Source organism: Hyperolius riggenbachi, chromosome 3 (assembly GCF_040937935.1).
Source record: "Hyperolius riggenbachi isolate aHypRig1 chromosome 3, aHypRig1.pri, whole genome shotgun sequence".
Classification (NCBI taxonomy): Eukaryota; Metazoa; Chordata; class Amphibia; order Anura; family Hyperoliidae; genus Hyperolius; species Hyperolius riggenbachi.
This window is the reverse complement of record NC_090648.1, coordinates 56,596,949-56,617,261: the sequence shown is the minus strand read 5'-3', so window position 1 is coordinate 56,617,261 and position 20,313 is coordinate 56,596,949. Positions and strand designations below refer to the sequence as shown.

The following is a 20,313-nucleotide window of genomic DNA, read 5'->3' as shown; positions in this document are numbered from 1 at the left end:
AAGCGTGTGTGAGAGAAAGCGAAGCAGCGTATAGAAACACTGGAGTATGCGACTCAGAGACTAACGAAGCTGACTTTGTATAGCAGAAGTCTCTCACCCATCCGCTGGACAGTCACTTCCTGTCTTGTCTTCAGGTACTGTTAAGTTCAACATCCAGGGCTTTAGCTCAGAGCCGCACTCTGTTTGAGGGCTGGGTGGATGACACACAGTGGACTTCTGTATGCAGTTACACGCTAGTGCACGCTGTTGTGGGTGGCATGGACGGCGTTGTGACGTGGTACCCCGAAGGAAACGGCAAGGGGCACCTCTAGTTACCTAATACTTGGGGGCACCTCTAGCTACTTTACACTAAAGGTACTTCTGGCTACTTAATACTTAGGGGCACCTGTTGTTATCTATGACAGGCAAGGGAAGTAAGAGGGAAGTGACAGCTGGGCCAGCCAGCACACTTGCGCTGCAGTTGGGCGAGGGTTTGTAGGTTCATGGAGGGGGAAATCTAAGGTGCCAGGACATCTGTGTCTATAGGCTCCTGTGAGGTAAATCAAGGCCTGCAAAACTATGTAGGTATGGGGTCAAAAAGACCCCTAAAGGTGTCTTGTGAGATCTGACACAAAACTTGCACTCTGCTCTAAAAGATAAGCAACAGCATGATAACCTTTAAAACAAATCTGTTTTACAGCTGATACAAATCCTGCAACAAATCTGCAGTGTGCCTACTTCCTGCTTTCATAAAAGGAGACATAGGGTTAACATCCTGCGTTTACAAATTAGCTGCAAATTAGCTTGTCACGGCAGCCAGCTGACACCGCTGATAGATCAAATTACAGTTGATTAGTCACAGATGAGTGATAATTAGTCAGGCTAAACTCTCTAAATACATGCAGGGCGCATTTCTCCATGTTTTCCTTCTGTCCTGTGAAACAGTTCATGTCAACTTTAAAATGACATTGTATGGATAGAGATATGGAAGCGGCCATATTTCTTTTTAAACAATACTTGTGTGGTTGTATTTTTGGTTTTCTGCCGTTAATGATTACTGACACAGGAGATCAGGTGTTCTGACTAAAAGTTGAGCAAACTAATCATATGCTGAATGTCTGAAGCCAGAAAGAGCAGCAGAATAGACACGGACATTCCTTAAAGGAGAAAATGGCAGCTTTAATTTGAGGTGTATCTTTTACATACCTGAAAATTCTACAGAAAGAAAAAAACAACAAACTCGCACACAACCATTTACATAATCTAAAAGAAATCAGAACAGGCCACCATGTTCAGTCCAGATGTCCACAAGGCTTTAGTCATTGGTCCTCTGACTACTCTGCAGGTAGAAAGCCCATACATAGCACACTACAATGCACTGTGCATTCTGGAACCTGTCTACCATGGCTGGCATGAGGCTCCTGGTGATTTGCACGTCAGTATCACTCCAGCGCTGCGTAATATGTTGGTGCTTTATAAATACAATAAATAAAAATAAATAAATACATATGTGACTGGACCAGATAAGTTAGCCATCACTCCCCAAAGGTATCAGTTAGCTGTAGAGGCCCATGGCCATGTCATCTAACCACAAGGATATTACTTTTCTCTAAGTCTCTGAGAATCTTATGTTTTCCTATTTTGGTGCTTCCAAGGCATCACTGACTGATTGCTCACTTACTAATAGACCCCCAACAGGCAACAATGTACTGAGATAATCAATACAGTTACAGTGCACAGAATCATGTCACTAGCTGCCCATCAGAAGAGCACCCAATTTAATCCCTCCCATTGTCACATTTTACTCTCCCTACCATCATGTTTTGGGATGTGAGAGAAAAACTGTGTTCTGAGAGATAACCAACACAAACATGTGAAGAACATACAGACAATGTATCTAGGCTGGGAAAGGGCTGCAAGGCAAGAACACTAATCACTACACCTCTGTGCTGTGTGCTGCTAAGTGTCTCTCCTAACCGGTGAGCAGTATGCTGCGAACATCTGCTGTTCGCATTTGCGGTGAACAGCGAACATTTAGCGTGTTCGATTCACCCCTATACATTATCATTGACCTAAATTTTGACCCCTTACCTCACAGTCATCAGACACATGGCAGTCAATCAGCTAGCACCCCCTCCTGGACCCCCAAAAAGCAGTTGCGGTGGCCATATTGGATCAGTTCTCTGCTGGCTGGCTACTTGCTGCAGATAGGTAGGGAAAGCATTAGCTAGGCCTGTGTTCTTGTTCCTCACTTGCTGTGAAAGCATCCCAAACAGCCCTGGTGAGGGCTAGTACATCGGTCTCCTGTGTTTTTTGTGCGTGTGACACTTCACAGCCCACTGACACCCAGAGCTGTGTGCACACTACTGCAGTGCTGTTGCCTCATTAAGTTGCAGGCACAGAATCAATCCACTGCATTATTATTTCACTGTATTCTGATAGTAATATTGCATTTCTCTGTCTGTGCCACTCCACAGCCCACTGACACCCAGAGCTGTACATAATGTGATTTCTGCCCTTTAGGTATTAAAAACCGACTTTGCGTCAGCTCGGTAATTTTTGGTGGGACTTTTGGCATGGATCCCCCTCCGGCATGCCCCTATTCAGGTGTTAGACCCCTTGAAAAATATTTTTCATCACTTTTGTGGCCAGAAACAGTCTTTGTAGGTTTTAAAATTTGCCTGCCCATTAAAGTCTATGGCAGTTCGCTAGATTTGCCTGTTCATGAACATTTGCGGAAGTTGGCGTTTGCCATTCGCGAACGGAAAATTCTATGTTCGCGATATCTCTACCTGTTCGTAGTTTTATTATTATAATAAATAGACACATATCATTATATTGAGCATTATTATGTTGACTTCATATCAACACTTTATTATCATTATGCAATCATTCTACATAGTGATAAGAGAGTGGAAAGGTAATTATTCATATAAAAAGGAACATATGCATATAGAAGCATAGAAGATAGCTCTCTTGCATTACAGTGCTGAGGTTCCCGGCTCAAACCTGGGGTGGGGCAGTATCTGCATAGGGTTTGTATGTTCTCCATTTGTAGTATGGATTTTTGAACACACTTCCCTCTCACATCCCCAAGAAGGTATAGATAAGTGAACTGTTCCCTCCCCAAGTGAATTGGACATTGAGATATTAGACAGTGGCTATTATAATGATTAGCTTTTGAGGTCCTCTAAGGGGCACTTAGTCCCATGACTATAAACTGTCTAAAAAAACTGCTGAACATGTTAGCACAGCGTAATTACAATGCTTGGTGTGATTTTCCTTCATAAAACAGAAGGAAACTTGCAGTAATTCAGCTATAGGTGAACATTTGTGGTTACCCACAATGCACCACTGCTGCATAAGCAAATTATCTCTTTATGTCCCAGAAGGTTCCTTCTGTTTTAAGAAGGCAAACTACACTTAGCATTGCTTCTTAGTAGTAGTGCTTTTCAGTCTCTTTTAAGCCCCATCTACACGATACAATTCTGCATGTGATTTGATCGGATCAAATTTGATTAATCGATTAAATCCAACATGTCCGATAGGGATTTGATTTGATTCAATCAGTATGGTGGTCGAATATCAATGCAAAAATCGATCACACTACCAATCAAATCGAATCCTGATCGGTCGGATTTAATCAATCAATCAATCGAATTCGATCTGATCGAAATGTAGAATTGTATTGTGTAGATGGGGCTTTAGACCTCTATACTTTCCTAGTGGTTTGGGTGACCCCGAGCTGCTCGGTTGCTCATAAAATCAATGTAAACATTATTTTTATAAAATAATTTGGAACCCAAATTCAGAACTTAAGGTATTTGCTAGAAAAGGAATATTTATACAACATAAACAAATAGTATGTGACTCAGCCCAGGGGGTACTGACCAAACACTGGCTTTCATAAGAATTCACTTCAAGAGAGAGCTTTACATCATCACATACAAATGCCTGGTTTATTTACATTCACTAAGGATCCATTCAGACACTACAGTCCCCCAGTATGTGATGAATGTCTATTTTACATACACGCTTCCCCTGAGCTTGTTTGGAGAAACAACACCTGCAAGTAAACTGATAAAGAAACTCATAAAGGTCCGTACACACGCCGGACTGCTGGCAACGACTGGTCCGTCGTCACCCCCGCTGGGTGGGCGTTCCAGCGACAGTCCGGCGTGTGTACAGTCTGTCTGCAGACTGATACGGCTGTTTCTGAGCGATCCTCCCAGTGGATCGCTCAGAAACAGCCATATCAGTCTGCCCACAGACTGTACATACGCCGGACTGTTGCTGGAACGCCCACCCAGCAGGAGGTGACGACGGACCCGTCGTTGCCTGCAGTCCGGCGTGTGTACGGACCTTAAGAGCTACAAACTCCTCCTCTTTTCCCCACTGGAAAGCTGTGTCTAATGCCATCATTGATGAGTGAAAATACCAATATTCTTTTTCGCATTAATTTTTGCAAACATTGGGTTAAATTTGTTTTTTTTTTTTTAGCAAAAATGCAATCAAAAATAAATTTTGGGGGTTTTTTTTGCATTTTTTGCAAATTTTTGGGGAAAAATTATTGATTTTTTCATGGTAAAAAATGTGCATTTAAAAAGATCATTTTCTGAACTCTCAGGCTTTTTTGTACGGTTATCTAACTATTTTTTTGTGTTTTTGTGATAAACACAAAAACACAAAAATACTAGATACTTTGGCAAACATTTTCTGGAAATTGAAGATAGAACACTCTGCATTTAATTTATGTATAGCTCATGCAAAGTAACAGGCAGATTTACATTTCTGGAACAGCTAAGCCTTAAGCTACGTACACACATACGACAACGATCGTTCGTGCCGAACAACGAACGATTGTTTAATGAGGATTCATAAAATGGTTGTGAAAAGGTTGATGAAAAGGTGAAAACGATATGATCATTAGCGAACGAATGATATGGAAGTGACGGGGCAATCTACATATTCCAAATGATGTATTCGTTAAGGAAAACGGAAGAAACGTCAATGTTAATGGCCAATAGAAAAAAGGAAGTTGTGTCATCAAACCAACAATCTTTTAAGTAGATTTAAGAAAGTGACGTCAAAGGTATCTTATAAAAGGCTTTCATTCATAATAGCTTCCCAGGTGGACTAGAGAGGGCCAAACATAATGACAAGCATAAAAACCACTTGATGGACACATTTAATGGTTCTGAGGGCCACATTTGGGCGACGGGTCAGACTTTCACATGTATGTGCTATGCACTATAGTTACATCAGTATGCCAATATCAATATACATTACTATTAAATCATTATAAATAATAAATATACATGATTTTAAAAAAAATTTAAAAATAGTGCTGCGCTGCCCCCTGGCGGTTTCTAGTAGACCGCCAGGGAGGTTAATATAGGTGTGCCTTTCCTTCCATTGCACTCCCAAAATGTAACTATACAATTATGCCGCAGCTAAAATATCTATTTCCAGAAAATGGAAGGTTAAAACAACATTGACTATTTCAGAAGTGATCCAAATAATGAATACAAGCTGTGAACACGAAAAAACAATTTTCTCTCTCACAAGGAACAGCCAATACTTTTCTTATAGGAGGGGAACGATGGTTATGATATGTTTAAAATGAGTCTTAAAGCTTAGCCAGATTAGAAAAACTGATAAGTGCTGTTTCTTGATCTTCCTGGAGTCAAAATGAAGAACTGGGTGCATAGTCAATATATCATGAGCATGTATGACGAGTCTGATAACGCTATGGAGGTTACTGTTATAGTTATATTTGTATTTTTTTATTTTACTCATTATAGACACAAATTGTCTGTTATGATAACCTGCACTAACTACAGCTATACAAAAATGTAATGAACTGTTTATTTTTCAAAAGGCATGGAACCAAATTGTAACGCCTTTACATGACCAATGTGTTGTAACTCATGTTTTGTTAGTATGCCAATAAAATATTTTTCACACACATGTACCGTATTTTTCAGCATATAAGACACACTTTTTCTCCCCCAAAATGGTGACAAAAAGTCCCTGCTTCTTATATGCCAAATTCAGGGAAACACCATCCTATGGAACGCCTGCCGATAGGGACCGCCGACCCGCCGCAACATCATGGACTCCCTGTAATGCCCCCCGTGTGTCTCTATCTCTCCGTGTCTCCACTCCCCGTATATAATTAGCAGTGTCAGGAGCGTGTCTCACCTAATCCATGGCTCCCTCTGTGATCGCAGACCTGCACAGCTCCCCTAGTGTTGGCTTCTACTGATCGCTTTATCAGAAGAAGCCATCGTTAGTGGAGCTGTGAAGGAGAAAAGAAGTCTGTGATCACCGACAGAGGTAATTATATACAGGGGAGCAGAGACACGGGGAAGAGCGGAGATGGGGGGAGGGAGAGTGGAGACACAAGGAGAGTTGGAGACAAATGGGACACACTGGGAACAGAAGGGGTCACTCTGGTACAGAAAGGGACACACTGGGGACAGAATGGGACACATAGGGACAGAAGAAGACACATGGGGAAACGGGAGGACACATAGTGGACACAGGAAGACACAATAATTTAGGGAGAACGTCTACAAGATGCACCTGGAACATGGACACATCATATAGTAGCAAACAATATATGGCCCTCCTCCCCCTGCTAGTCAGAGGCCCTTCTCCTTTAATAATAGGCAGCCAAAGGTGCCCCCTCCCCTTCAGTATAGGTAGGTAGTCAAAATTGAACCCCCAGCAAAGACAGTAGCCTCCAGTATACTTAGACAAGGTGTCTCTCAAGTTTATATAGCCACTCCCAGTATAGGTTGCCCAAGGTGTCTTTCCACCAACCCCCCCATATAGGGCATTGGTGTCAGTGGGTAAGTGGGTGTATCTAGCTTCCTGAAATCTGCCTATCGCCAACACTTGAAGACCTGCAGATCAGCACAAAGTAACCATGTGGCACACTTCAAATGCAGGAAATGAGCAATGACCTCACTTCCACAACTGCAGTGGTCACTGTGACAGTCTTTCCTGTTTACATTACCACTGATCTGAGGTCTGTGTATGAATGAAGGGGAGGCAGCAGCAGCCATACAAGTAACAGACAGGGAAGCCCTGGCAGGAGGCAGCATGGGAGGCCCCTGCTGTGGGTGTGGCCAAGCAATGCTCCTGTACCTCACCACCCAGATACCAAACAGGGCAGCCCTGGCAGCATAGGAGGCCTCTGCTGTGGCATACATGGCGTTTCCCCATCACCAAGTCTTCTCAGAGCACCCTGCTACTGCACAAATTCCAGGCCGTGGTCATTACTATTCCTCCTCTGAGTCGTAGCAACTCGGAGGGAGAAGTAATTTGAGATGCAGTGATTCCCAGATCCCTGTATTACCCTTGCATAACATTATGTCTATGGTGGTGCCCAGGTTAGGTGCTGCGCGGGGCAGTGCGGGCACCAAAATGACCTTCTTCACCTGCTGTGGGTGAGCACCTGCTTGATTCTCCTGGGCCAAGCGGTGCCCTTGTACCACCACACCCAGATATACCAGTGAAAAAACAAAAAACTGGAGCTATCACAATTATTAAATCAAAAGAATGTACAGGAAGACTGGCACAAGGGTGTGGGCCGCTCTCCCTTCCTCAGATGCTCAGTCTTCTGTCTCAAAACATTTTTGTACGCTCTGTTGATTGAATATATGGGATAAACCAGTTTGGTGAGCCCTGTTTTGGTATTTTTTAATTGCTTTGGCAATCAGTGTAAAGGCCCACTTCATAGAATAACGATGCAAACAATATTTTCAGCAAAGCAAAATACTAAAGAAATTTAAGGTTTTATTGAATTAAACTTGAAACACATTAACACATCAATCAATAAGCAGATAAAGATGAAAAGAAATCAACTTTAAATTGACATCATTTTCTTAAACAACACACCTCTGTGCACATATAGAAATCATAGATAATCACGTTCAATGAATGCAAAGTAACCGATTGTAAGATACATTTACAGATCATAAACTTAACCTCCTGGGCGAGATGCTTGACTCTGTGCAGGGCAAGAAAAATGGGCTGAAAGTGGTATACCCAATGCAGTGCCAGGCATACTGCCCTCCTCTACCCTCGTTTGTCCTCCTCTGCCCACCCGTATTTACCCTCCACCTTCCCCCCATGTGTCCTCCTATGTACTATGAGAAGCAGCAACATGGCGCACCTAATCAACGGCTACATTGGCAATCACAGACCTCTCCTTTCCTTCACTGCACCTCTAGTGCCGGCTGCAGCAGATTGCAGGTGAAGCTGTTGATTAGGTGAGTCAAGTTGCTGCTTTGCATAGTACACCTTGGGGGGGGGGGGAGTGGAAGGATAAATGGGGGTTGCAGGAGGATACATGGGAGACAGAAGGGGACACACTGGAGACAGAAGGGGACAGAAGGGATTATGAAAATAAATTGGATCACTTTATGCACAGAAATGCACCAGAAACTGAATGCCAGGGAGGTTAAAGGACCACTATCGCAGCGAAAAAAAAAAAAAAACTTATTAGAAGTACAATAGCTATCGCTAACAGTAGGTATAAATCTGACAAGTTTTGAACTATTTTATCTCCTCATGTGGAATTCTCATTATCTCTTTTATTCTTTACAAAAGCATTCACTGGAAAGGAGATACGCAAAGATGCTGACCAGCCTACCTACCTGAGCACCTGCCATCCAGTTAGTGCTTTTGAAAAACATAAGATACCATTATGAGGAGATGGATCCTCTATCATATCTGTTAGATTTTTACAAACTACTGCAAGTTACAGTGGCAGGAAAAAAGATTTCTAAACGTATTTTACACTTTGAAAAAAATATGCATACACATGGATTTCATTTTTTTTTTGATGATAAAGGTCCTTTAACAGTAAATAAAACACTGATTAGATGGATATCCTTATAGAATTACTGTCTATTGCACAAAAATTTAAAAGTATATTAGGAAATCAGTTAGGTTTTAGTGTAGTAGCTGATCAAAGTTCACCTCCTCTGCAGTTTTTTGTAATAAATCACCAAAAAACATTTACTTTCTGTGTATACTGTACATGGTCTCTGAAGCTATATAAGCTTCTGAAATGCATATTTAAAAGAAACTTTTAATTAAAATTAGTTTACAGGCTCACATCCACTCAGTCATGTATCTTCTGATGACTTCTCAGAGATGACTGGCGTGAGAAACTTTTGCCACATTCTGAGCAACTAAATGGCTTTTCTCCTGTGTGAGTTCTCTGATGCCGAGTAAGTTGTACCTTCTGTGTGAAGCATTTGTCACATTCTGTACATTTATATGGTTTTTCTCCTGTGTGAATCCGGATATGAATGTTGAAGATTTTTTGAGTGCTGAAGGACTTCTCACATTCAGAGCAAGAAAACGGCTTCTCTCCAGTGTGAATCCTCTGGTGAGCTATGAGGGTTGATTCACTGGTAAAACATTTCTGGCATTCAGAGCAGGAAAATTGCTTCTTTCCTGTATGGATCTTCTGGTGTTGTATAAGGTCTGACATTTGAGTGAAAGATTTGTCACATTCTGAGCACAAATAATTCCTCTCTCCAGTATGAATCCTCTGGTGTGCTATGAGGTGTGCTTTAACAGTAAAACATTTCTCACATTCGGGACAAGAAAATGGCTTCTCTCCTGTATGAATCTTCTGGTGTTGTATAAGGTTTGACATTTGAGTGAAAGATTTGTCACATTCTGAACACAAATAATTCCTCTCTCCTGTATGAATCCTCTGGTGTACTATGAGGCTTGATTTCACAGCAAAGCTTTTCTGACATTCAGAGCAGGAAAAAGGTTTCTCTCCAGTATGAATCCTCTGATGTTTTTTCAAGCTTGATTTCAAATTAAAACATTTCTCACATTCAGGACAAGAAAATGGCTTCTCCCCGGTGTGTCTCCTCTGGTGTCTAATAAGCTCTGATGGACGAGTGAAGCTTTTCTCACACTCTGAGCAGCGATGCGGCTTGTCTCCTCTGTGACTCATCATGGGCTGCTGGAGATCCAGTTTGTTGTCAGATATTTTCAGAGTAGAGCAGGAATTCAGCTTTTTATCGCACCTGCAATTAAATAATTACATGTTATTTTTACACTATTATGAGAAGTTCTGACAGTATAATAAGATATATATATATATATATATAAATACATATATACATATATATATATATACATATATATATATATATATATATATATACATATATATATATATATATATATATATATATATATATATATATATATATATATATATATATATATATATATATATATACACATATGATACATTCTATAGAATGCCTGACCATTTTAGGTAAAGTACGAAACGTCTGTTTTTGTTACGTACTTTGTCTCTCTCCTCTCCCGTTATGTCTGCAGCTCTCTTTCTCTTCCTTACTTTAGTTTTTCAGTAGTGCTCTCTTGTCTGTGCCTCTGCTTTGCTTTGTCAGCCTCACCAATGGCTGGTCTCTTCTTTAGTCTTTGACAAAAATCATGCTTATTTCTTGCTGCAGTAGAGCATTGTATCATGACTCTAAACTTATTTTTTGCTGCATTATGGCTTTTAAGGCCCCTTCCCCTCACTAGCCTTGAGGCAGGGAACACACTTGACTGTTTTCGTGCGCATTTTCTGCACAGAAAAACTGAGAACTCATGTTAATCAATGGGCTAGTTCACACTTAATATGTTGTTTGCGCGCAGAAAAAAACCTGACATTCTGCATGATGACTCCGCACATTTTGTCAGTTTTCTCTATCAATTACATCAGCTGCTATGAAAAAAACGTGCACGTTTTCCTGCATAGAAACACACTTGGTGTTCAGAAAAACTTGCACAGAAAACTGAAAGACAAGTGTGTTCCCTGCCTCAACTACCAAAACCCAACTGCCATTTTTCTCCTGCACATGTTCAACTTTTCTCTCCTCTTTCCTGCAAATGGGCTACCCCTGGCAGCACCTGAAGGCTCCTTCACAGCAGCAATTTCCACAAATAGTAAATATCAGCATGCATGCACCCATCATCACTAGCCTCACTGACAGCATAGATATGCAGCTGTTACAGTCAAAGTGCGGAAAAAAGCAGGCATTCTATAGAGAACCGGGTATTCTACACTTTGCCTGAATGATTTCAGGCATTCTATAGAATGCCTAGGCAAAGTACGTAATGAAACAGACATTTTGTACATTGCCTAATCGCTTTGGGCATTCTATAGAATGCCTGATCTCGTACTTTGCCTGTAACATAAATATATATATATCCACTTTGTTGACAGATACTTTTAGGTGTAGAGCAGGAATTCAGCTTTTGTATCACACCTGCAATTAAATAATTATGTTAACTTTACTATATTATGAGACGTTCTGACAGTATAGTAAGATATCCTATATAATAAAGCCCCTGCGTCTCTGCGTCCTCCTGTGTCTGTGATTCCAGAACTGACGGTTTGCTGTTTGTAAACCTCATTGTATTGTGGAAAATAATAGCCTTTTCCAACTGCCAAGCAAACAATATCTCACTGTATCAATGCAACTGCTGGACTGCGCTCTCCAATTCCTATAAAAACACAATATTGCACATAGCGTGACTCTGCTAATACGTATCCACACCACCCGTGATATCAGTGCTCACAAAGTGCAAAACACGTGCCCGCACACTCCTTCTGTGAATCTGCTCACCGGATCTTTGCCACCTCAGACAACAGGTGGGTCTAGCGTTTATATAAATTCCACATGGCACTTTCTTTCTTAAATCTTCATCTTGTCTTTAATGTAAAACATCCTCAATAAAACACATAAAAGGTACAATAGTGTAATCCTGTATAAAATTTGGCCACAATGCCCGCGCATCAGAGCGCACTCACATGAAAATTTCTTGAAATATTGCACATCAAAAGCCTTAATAGCAAGGTCTGCCCAGCACCTTAGTGGATAGATGAGCGGCGTCCCGACTCCCCGTCCCTCCGCGGCGAACCAGCTGCTAATCGGCGCTTTAGATCTCACTCTCCAGGCTCCCAGTACTGTTCCGGTGTGATGACGTCAGACGCGCTGGACGTGGCTCTGCCCTACGCGTTTCGACCAATCGGTCTCATCAGCCAGATTGAGACCGATTGGTCGAAACGCGTAGGGCGGAGCCACGTCCAGCGCGTCTGACGTCATCACACCGGAACAGTACTGGGAGCCTGGAGAGTGAGATCTAAAGCGCCGATTAGCAGCTGGTTCGCCGCGGAGGGACGGGGAGTCGGGACGCCGCTCATCTATCCACTCAGGTGCTGGGCAGACCTTGCTATTAAGGCTTTTGATGTGCAATATTTCAAGAAATTTTCATGTGAGTGCGCTCTGATGCGCGGGCATTGTGGCCAAATTTTATACAGGATTACACTATTGTACCTTTTATGTGTTTTATTGAGGATGTTTTACATTAAAGACAAGATGAAGATTTAAGAAAGAAAGTGCCATGTGGAATTTATATAAACGCTAGACCCACCTGTTGTCTGAGGTGGCAAAGATCCGGTGAGCAGATTCACAGAAGGAGTGTGCGGGCACGTGTTTTGCACTTTGTGAGCACTGATATCACGGGTGGTGTGGATACGTATTAGCAGAGTCACGCTATGTGCAATATTGTGTTTTTATAGGAATTGGAGAGCGCAGTCCAGCAGTTGCATTGATATCATCTTTTGGAAAAGTGAGACAGCGATCCCATTATAAGTCTGGGGACATTACAAGGACAAAACCGTATTGTGTCTGTATTCTGATATTCACTATAGTAATTGTATTGTTCACTGTGGACAGCGCAGCCTAGTTGTTAAAACAATATCTCACTGTATGCATACTGTATACTTTGGACAGCGGTTGGGCACGAGCAAGCGGGATGCATTCCGGCGGGGGAGGGGGGGGGGGGTTGGTTAGCAGCCGTGGCCTAGCACCTGTTTTTTAATGGGCACTTATTTTTACTAGTGTATATATATATATATATATATATATATATATATATATATATATATATATATATATATATACAAAAGTATGCTTCATAGAATAATCATGTCAGGCATTTGAAATTAGCATGGGACAGCTTATAATGCTGTTTGTTTTTCATTAGATTGTCATTAACGAGAGTTGAACAGAAAAATTGTCATCTCAGAAAAATGCAATTTGAAGGATTTGCTCCAAATAAATATTGTTCATGACGACATTATATTCAGAAATAACTCATTTTAACGTTCCTTAGAAATCACAGCTATTGCATTCCACAATTGCCTCATCACTTAAGGATCTACTATCATGAAAAAAGGAGGCAGTTAAAATCTGACAAAACCCACAGGTTTTGGGATAGTCCATCTCCTCATGGGGGATTCTAAGGGTGTTCTTTGTTTTCAACGGCATTTCCTGAACAGCAGTTTAACTGTCAAAATTGTTAGATACCAGCCAGCCTCTCTACTCACATGCACACTATTTTGTCATGTAGACTTTGCAACTGCTGTTCCGGAAATGCTGTTGAAACAAAGTAAATCCTGAGAATCCCCCATGGGGAGATGGACTGGCCCAAAACCTGTCGGGTCTGTCAGATTTTAACTGCCTACTTTTTTCGTGATAGTGTACCTTTAAAGGGGAACTCCAGTGAAAATAAAATAAGTGCTTAATTTTTACAATAATTATGGATAAATGGTTTATTCAGTGTTTGCCCATTGTAAAATCTTTCCTCTCCCTGATTTACATTCTGACATTTATCATATGGTGACATTTTTTACTGCTGGCAGGTGATTTCAGTGGAAGGAGATGCTGCTTGCATTTTTGGCAGTTGGAAACGGCTGTTATTTCCCACAATGCAACAAGGCACCCACAGAGAGGGGTTTCAACACAATGGGCTTGATTCACAAAAGCATGCTAACTGTTAGCACGCCAGTGAAAAGCTGCTTATCACGTGCAAAATGACTCTTCTCTTTTGCACGCGTAATGTTTTACGGGCACTACTTCACGTGCAAAATCAGCTGCTTCACGTGCTAAGTAGCGTGATAAGCATACTTTACACGTGAAGCAGCTGATTTTGCATGCAAAGTAGTGCACGTAAAACTTTATGCGCACAAACTTTTATGTGCGCTAAGATAGCACGCGAACAGTAACAGCTTTCCCGTGCAAACTACGTAGCACCCTAGTTTGCACGTGCAAAGCTTTTAGGCGTGCTAACTGTGTTAGCACCCTTTAGTGAATCAAGCCCAATGTCAGCCATACAGAGCCCCCTGATGATCCGTTTGAGAAAAGATAAAGATTTCTCATGGGAAAGGGGGCATCAGCCACTGATTGGGATGAATTTCAATCCTTGGACATGGTTTATTTTAAGTTAAAGAGAAACATCTTCACAGTCAGAATACAAGAACAGATACAATATCTCCTAATAAGATAACCATTGCACAGTGGAAATGAAAAACTACTTAGATGTGTGCCTAAAGAAACAATTTTGCCTTAAGTCAACAACACAACAGATATAAAAGACACATTTATAATTCCTTTCCAGAGGAAAAAAAAACAATTCTAACATTGTAAAGATAAAGAAACAAAATACAAAGATTATGACTAAAACTTTCATTATTGTAATAGTATATTTGGAAAGTTACCACATAGCATCAGTGGATGCATCACAAATTTATATACAGGAAAAAAAATGATACATGTGGCTTGGGTACACTAGTAGAAAAAAGGTGACATTTAACCTCCCTGGCGTTCTATTTCCCCAGGATTTCCATTCAAGAAGTGGTTCAATTAATTTCCAATAATTTTCAACCTTTTTTTTTTTTGCAATTATTTTTTTTTTAATATTGAATTCAATACCGGTTATTGCATTGAATTCAACAACAAAAAAAAGTGTTTACTGCAAGATGTTGATGACGCTGTGTGACCCTGGTGTCATCAATGCCGATCGCCGGGGGACATGTCATCGCTGAGGGAGAAGCAAAATCCGCACAGGAACATGGAAGAAGGCACTGGGGAAGCTATTAGAGGTACGCGACGAGGGATCAGCACGCCAATGGTGAGTATAATACCCAGATGTGTAGCCAGGTGTGTAGGGAGCTACATGTAGCCAGATGTCAGGGTAGCCAGGTGTGTAGGCAGATGTATAGGTAGCCAGGTGTGTAGCCAGGTATAGGGTGCCAGGTATAGGGTGCCAGGTTTAGTGTAGCCAGTTATGGGGTGCCAGGTGTAGTGTAGCCAGTAATGGGGTGCCAAGCTACCCCCCCCCCCTTCCAACACCTTCCCTTAAGCTGTGTGCGGCCGGTGGGGACCCCCCTTCTGGGCAGGGAGAGGGGGACCCGTCCTTAGCGGGCTGTGGGGTGTCCCCATTCTATGCTGGCTGGTAGTGGCCGGTGGGGACCCCCCTTCTGGTTGGAGAAGGGGTTTCCCCGTCCTTTGCAGGCTGTGGGTGGCTGGGCGGGGGGGTGTCCCCGTCCTTTGCAGGCTGTGGGGGGCCTGTAGGGACCCCCTTCTGGGCGGGGGGGTGTCCCCGTCCTTTGCGGGCTGTGGGTGGCCTTTCCCTTCCCCCTCCCATCCCCCATGCAAGCCCCTCCCCTTCCCCCTGAACCCCTTCCCTCGGTGTGAGTCCTGTTCTACTCACCCAGGTTGTCTCCAGCGGCGGCGGTGGCAGAATCCCTTCTTCCTCCATCCCCGAAGTCTCATGCTCTGTGTAATTACCGCTACGAGACTTGGTGATGTCACCGAGCCTCGTAGCGGTAACGTCACAGGCCAGGACTTCGGCGTTAAAGAAAGAAGGGTTTCTGCTGGCGCTGCTGGAGACAGCCTGGGTGAGTAGAACAGGATTCACACCGAGGGAAGGAATTCAGGAGGAAGGGGGGGGGGCTTGCATGGGGGTTGGGAGGGGGGAGGGAAAGGCCACCCACAGCCTGCAAAAGGACGGGGACACCCCCCCCTGCCCAGAAGGAGGGTCCCCACCGGCCACCCACAGCCTGCAAAGGACGGGGACGACACCCCCCCCCCCCCCGCACAGAAGGGGGGTCCCCGCCGGCCACTACCAGCCACCATAAAACGGGGACACCCCTCCCCCCCTTGCTGCACAGAGGGGATCCCCGCCGGCCACTACCAGCCCGCATAGAGCAGACACCCGTCCGCACACAAAGGGGGAATCCTTGCACGCAGCACATTCTCTGCCCCGCCAGCTGCACAGGGATTCCCCAGGGTGGCTGGATGCTTGTTCTGTATGCTGGGGGTAGCACAGATCGCTATCCACAGCATACAGTCAGACATCCAGCCATCCTGGGGAATCCCTCTGATGAGGGAAAATTGCAGCGGGCGGTGCAGAGAAACAGGAAATCTCCCTGGCGGGATTGACAAGCTCAGCTCGTCCAAAACACTTTCAGCAAGTTTTTGCTGGACGAGCTGAGCTCGTCCAGAACGCTAGGGAGGTTAAAATAAGTATACACGAATATCAGTTACAATTGTATAACCCTTTAGCGTCTTGGAATGTTATTCATTTAATAGTGTGCACTCTGCTATACATTGTATTCTTCATGTTACATCTGCTATTGTAATCATGTTACATCTGCTATTGTAATCACCAGTTCGGTACTTTATAGTTATACCAGTGTCCATATTTGACGTATATCATTGTCTGTATCATTATGTATCCCTTGTTTGTTTTCTTACTCTGTACAGTGCCACAGAATATGTTGGCACTTGAAAAATAAATACTCCTATGAAGTTGTTGCTTACTGTAGGGATTATTATGTGACAGCTGTGAGCCTTTTACCAACAGGCTATAGGCTTGTTCAAGTCCTCAAGGGGGATTCTCAAGATTTCCTTCATTTATAAAAGCACTCCCTGCTATAAACCTCAGTGTACATGTGTGACTATAGTGTGCCAAGCAATTAAATTGGGTAGCTTATCTCTGCCTGTTTGCATAGCATGCATAATTGCATAGGAGTGTAAAATCAGAGCTGGGTTGTTATATCGCCAAACTCCAGATTGAGTGCAGTGCAGGTATAGCTAATACTGTTATTGATAAAATATAGCTGAGTACTGTTATTTGCTGCCATGTAGGATTACTGGTTAAAAAAACTTGGCTAAAAGATTAGTACTAGGCTCACTTATAGCAGGGTTAATGTTAGGGAATGGGGCTGAATGTTACATTGAGGCTTAGTTATAGGAAGGTTAGTGTTTTATGAGAGGTTAGTAAAAGGTTAGATTTGATAGTGTTAAGAGGTACGGGTTAATTTAATATTGGGATGTGTTAGAGGTGATTAAGTGATGACAATAGTGGCACACAAATTACTGACACTTAGATAATATTACAGTATCATGACTGATATTCAGAACAATGGCACTCAAATAAACACACACTTCTTTTAAATATATGCATAATGCACTCTCCTCAAAACTTTTAGATTGTTATACCTCTCTTTTATAATGTTACATCACCTTAGCATGATAGCGCTACATCTGATAATTTACGTGAACATTATGTCATCTGTATTAACATATTTTTTACACTTGTGATTTCATATACACTCTTTATGGACAATTTTATTTGCAATTAACTTTATAAATAATAAACAAAGTTGACACAAAAAACACCTTTCAGCAAGAAGTTAAATCTCTTGATCACAAGCAAAAAAATATTTTCTGTATAGCCCAGGCCTAACACTGGCAGCATCAGTGTTTCCCCTCTAACAGGTTTACTTTTGTACAATATAAAATCAGACATGTGTCATCCAGTTATGAGTCACACATGCAAAAGCCATTTCTGTATAATATCTAACTTATTAACATGATTTAAAGAAAGCAAAATAACAATACAATCAATATTACAGATCAGGAAATCAGTAGGTTTATAGTTACCTGGTAGAAAGTAGTATTGGGTCCCCTTATTCCTGTGATCTCTCTGTGAGCCTTCTGCCTGACTGAGGTCTGACCCATTTTATATTCACTTCTCCTCCATTTACTAAAATGAAGTGGTTTTGGATTGGTTGAAAATGTCGTATTGTTAACAACAAAATGTCTATTTACAGACCTATGAAAGGACAGTTTCAAGACCTCTTTACTGAAACTCCCACCCACCCAGCAAGGTGTTAATTTCATTAACATTCCACAGTATAAACAAAAGGCAAATTGAAGGAATGATCTAAGCTGGAGATCACTAACATAACAATAGATGAATACAATGAATAGGTCAGTAGAGGATGGACAGTTTCAGTGCTCTCCCCATGCAGAAAAAAATGTTCAGTACCAGATGAAAGATACTTATCTCTCAATCTTTCAGATCTGATCTGCAGATTACTGTGCATTAAACAAGGTGTGTACAAGAAAGGAAGTAAATAAAATGTAATCTTATGCTTGGTAAACACGATACAATTTTCTGTTAGATTTACCTGCCAGATCGATTTTTTTTCAATACTTCTATGGAAATCAATCGGAAAATGGATTGAAATTAAGATCGGACGTGTTGGAAAAAAATCAATCTGGCAGGTAAATCTAACAGAAAATTGTGTAATGTGTACCTAGCATCAGATTAGTAAAGAGAAATCTTTAGAATGATCAGTCTTTCAAACGTTCAAACCTATGTGTTAGATTAATTTCTCAGATTGTTATCTGAACGGTGTACCCAGCTGAAGAATAGACTGTGTAGGTATGGCTCTCCTGCTACATGGAGGTGGTAAAATTGGCCTTTGATCTTTTATTTTCCAAATACTTTTATCTCATGTGTGTACCCAGCTTTTTGCATCTTGAAAAGGCAGATAGTTTTGCTATTGGTTATTCAGACTCATCAATATTCTGCAGTATCTTTTACTGCTTTATAATCATTACTGTAGTGCTAAAGCATCCCACATATCCCTCTTGATGAGTATAGTTTGCACAGAAGACTTTTGGCTTTCTTTTGGCTTTCTCTGGAAATGACAAGGGCAATTCAACTTTTGTTGAGGAAAACTGAACATTTTTGGATGGTCTCTGTGTATTACATAGATTAATGTGACACATTCTAAGTTTGTTGAGGAAAAACTGTGCTCAGGTTATCTCCATATAGTAAAGGCAGGCATTGTTTCAGCTTAATATATTTTGTTTTTAGGTGTTGAACAAACATTTGCTAATTGCTTTTGTGGCAAGAAGGAATTTTCTGGAGGGTCTCATCATAACAGCTCCTTTAAATAGAGTACAGAGCGTATTGCAGCTGAGGCTCCACTAAAGAATATTTTCAGCTTATGGTCACTGATGGTTCTAAAAAATGTGTTAAAATAAAATTGCAAAATGATTTGTGCAGGAGTGATCTGTGTTTATTGCAAATATTTAGTTATTTATATGTTTGTTTTTAACAAAAGTGGAATTTCCATTTAATTACATGTGCCGTAACACTAGGCATTCATTGTTAGTTGTTATCACAGAACATCCAAAATAATATGAAATATTAAACACTCAAACTGACCTTTCTAATATATATATATATATATATATATATATATATATATATATATATATATATATATATATATATATATATATATATATATATATATATATATATATATATATATATATATATATATAAGATTCCTGCTCTTGGCACACTAGATCATTATAATCAGATTGACTTGGACACAGCTACAAGGTCATGTGCCGTAACACTAGGTATTGATTTTCAGTTGTTATCACAGAATATCCAAAACAATATAAAATATTAAGCAACAAAAACACTCATACTACAAAACACCCAGCTCTCTACAAAACACCCAGCTCTCTACATTCTACTGATGAAATCTCCCTCCATGCAGGGGCTCCTCTAGCTACCTAATGCTTGGGGGCACCTCTAGCTACTTTACACTGATGGTACTTCTGGTTACTTAATACTTAGGGGCACCTGTTGTTATCTATGACAGGCAAAAGAAGTAAGAGAGAAGTGATATCTGGGCCAGCCAGCACACTTGCGCTGCAGTCAGTTGGGCGAGGGTTTGTAGGTTCATAGAGGGGGAAATGTAAGGTGCCAGGAGATCTGTGCCTATAGGCTTCTGTGAGGTAAATCCGGGCCTGCAAAACTATGTAGGTATGGGATCAAAAAGACCCCTAAAGGTGTCTTGTGAGATCTGACACAAAAATGTCTGCAGCACATACATTAGCGCGCCTGAACTCAAAACTTGCTCTCTGCTCTAGAAGATAAGCAACAGCACAATAACCTTTAATAAGACATGTCTGTGTTACAGCTGATACAAATCCTGCAACAAATCTGCAGTGTGCCTACTTCCTGCTTTCATGAAAGGAGACATAGGGTTAACATCCTGCGTTTACAAATTAGCTGCAAATTAGCTTGTCACGGCAGCCAGCTGACACCGCT

The 20,313-nt window shown here is 41.5% G+C and overlaps 1 pseudogene; it reads right to left on the bottom strand.

Annotated features, from left to right (window-relative positions):
• Positions 1–20,313, bottom strand: part of LOC137562109 (zinc finger protein 208-like) — a 250,675-nt pseudogene that overhangs the window by 151,465 nt on the left and 78,897 nt on the right.